The sequence below is a fragment of the Tupaia chinensis genome, unplaced genomic scaffold (genome assembly GCF_000334495.1).
Source record: "Tupaia chinensis unplaced genomic scaffold, TupChi_1.0 Scaffold000489_1, whole genome shotgun sequence".
Lineage (NCBI taxonomy): Eukaryota > Metazoa > Chordata > Mammalia > Scandentia > Tupaiidae > Tupaia > Tupaia belangeri.
The window spans coordinates 3,991,627-3,994,087 of NW_006160001.1; the positions used below are offsets into that span (position 1 = coordinate 3,991,627).

A 2,461-nucleotide genomic window follows, 5' to 3' on the forward strand; every position below is an offset into this window, starting at 1 on the left:
CAATGATGTTAAGTTTGTTTATGGTGTCTTCTCTTATCAGAGGTTTTACATTTTAGGTGATCAAGTCTGCTATTATTAGTCTTATCTTCATGGCTTCTGGGTTTTGATGATTTCTGGGAAAAACCTTTCTCATTCTAAAGTTATAAAAGCATACTGTACTTGCCAATATTTTTTTTTCTAACTCCTTACATGGGTTTTGTTTTATTTTCTATCTAGCACTTTAATCCAGTTGGACTTTGTTCTTATGTCAGCTGTGGTGTAAGGCTCTAACATTCCTAATTGTTCTTTTAAAAATGATGGTAATATCTTTTTCTCATTAATCATCCATTTTTTTTTAGAAGCTTTAGTGAAAGGCACAACTGATACAAAATAAACCACATATTTAAAACGCACAATTCCAGGAGGCCAGGCAGTGGTGCAGTGGTGAGACGAAGCACACTGCAAGGCTGACTCACAGGGACAGGTTCCAGTTTTGTGTCCAGAGACTTCCCAGACATGCAGGGAGAGTGCGATAGGCCATGGCTCTGTGTGTCTGGGTATGCATGCCCATGCTCCTGAAGGGAGGTGGGTATTAGAAGTGGGTGTTATGAAAGAAAATAAGCACCATAGTCCTCATGCTTCAGAAAGAACAGAGTGATTGTCCAAGATTCAAGCTGGGTGAAGCAAAAACCAGATACATTGTGAAGTGTCAGGCTGGATGGGGGTGCAGTGGAAAACTGTGATGCTGGGTGAGGCTGACCTGCAGGAGATGACTCTGGGTTTGCATCTTGAGTAAGCCAGGTGCTGGGTGTGTCCCTGATCTGGGGCTGGCTGAGGCTGGGTGTGGATTGTGGGGTCAAGATCCTACTGGGATTGCCTGTCTCTCTCTGGTCTCTCTCTCTCTCTCATTCACAGAAGAAATAAATAAATGAGACCAACAGGTGGCGTAATGGCTACGTCACTGGACTCCCATGTAGTTGACCTCGATTCAAGTACCGGATTCAGTGGCTTGAACTCACGATGGGCATGTGTGCGTGCCTTTCCAAGATCCCAAGAGGAGAATGGAGAAAGGATTGCGGCATGGCCATCCCCCCCCCCCCGAGGGGTGATTTCTTGCTTTCTGTCTCTCTGTCTCTCTCTGTCTTTCTGGTGAGCGCAGGTGCCCTATAGCAAAAACCTCTAAAAAATTATATTTAAGAAGAAATAAAGTGTACAATCTGGTATGTTTTGACATTTACAAACTAATGAAACCATTACCACAATCGACTAAGTTACTGTTAGTTTTTTTAATAACTTGGATTTTAGAGACATTCTCCGACGAGAGTCCTCTTGGTCTCCTGTTTCAACAGTGCTTGAATGGATCTGGTGCTTGTCCTCCATCCCTGCCGGCCACTCAGAGCCAGTCCTCCGCCACCAACTCTCAGCGTCCTCGGACAGCTCCAAGGTCCCCGCGGCCCTAGTGTTGCGCAGCCGCCACCACCGCCATCTCTCCTCAGCCACCCGCCATGGTGACCTCGTCTGACTTGCAGGGCTCCAGAACTACCACCAAGACTCGGGGCCGCCATCCACCGCAGATCAACCTGGAGCTCTGTGCCTCCCACTCTACCTGTCCATGTCTTTCTACTTTGACCCGGATGATGTGGCTTTGAAGAACGTTGCCAAATACTTACTTCACCAATCTCATGAGGAAAGGGAACATGCTGAGAAACTGAGGAAGCTGTAGAATCAAGGAGGTGGCCCATCTTCCTTCAGGATATCAAGAAACTGGACTGTGATGACTGGGAGAATGGGCTGAATGCAGTGGGGTGTGCATTACACTTGGGAAAAACGTGCATCAGTCACTGCTGGACCTGCACAAACTGGCCACTGACAAAAACGACCCCATTAGTGTGACTTCATTGAGACGCAGTACCTGAACAGCAGGTGAAGTCCATCAAAGAACTGGGTGACCATGGAACTAACTTGCGCAAGATGGGAGCCCCGGAATCTGGCATGGTACAGTATCTCTTTGCCAAGCACATCCTGAGAAACAGTGATAACCAGAGCTAAGCTTGAGGCTACCTTCCCCACAGGCACGGGGTGACCTGCTCACCAGGGCAGTGCATGCATGTTGGGGTTTCTTTCACGTTTCCTAGAAACTGTACCACGACATCCATTTAAGTTCTTTAATTTGTACCATTCCTTCAAATAAAGAAGTTTGATAAAACAAACACAAATAAAAACAAACCGTGTATCGTGCATTGTAGGCCCAGTCATGTAACCTAGTGATTGAGAGAGCCAGATCCCGCACAGCTGACCACAGTTTGAATCCTGGCCCTGGCAGCTTAAAAACCATGCTGGGTGTAGGCACGTGTGTGCCTGGACTCTTCCCACGGTAGAGAGACAGAGAAGGGATCACTGTGTGACCACTTCCCACTGGGAATTCCTTTCTCATCTCTCTCTCTCGTTAACGATTACACATACTCTCTGGCAATTACAAATA

At 46.8% G+C, this 2,461-nt stretch overlaps 1 pseudogene; it reads left to right on the forward strand.

The window, feature by feature from the left end:
- Positions 1–1,484: 1,484 nt before the first annotated feature.
- LOC102479204 (ferritin heavy chain pseudogene) lies at positions 1,485–2,028 on the forward strand (annotated as a pseudogene).
- The last annotated feature ends 433 nt before the right edge of the window (positions 2,029–2,461 follow it).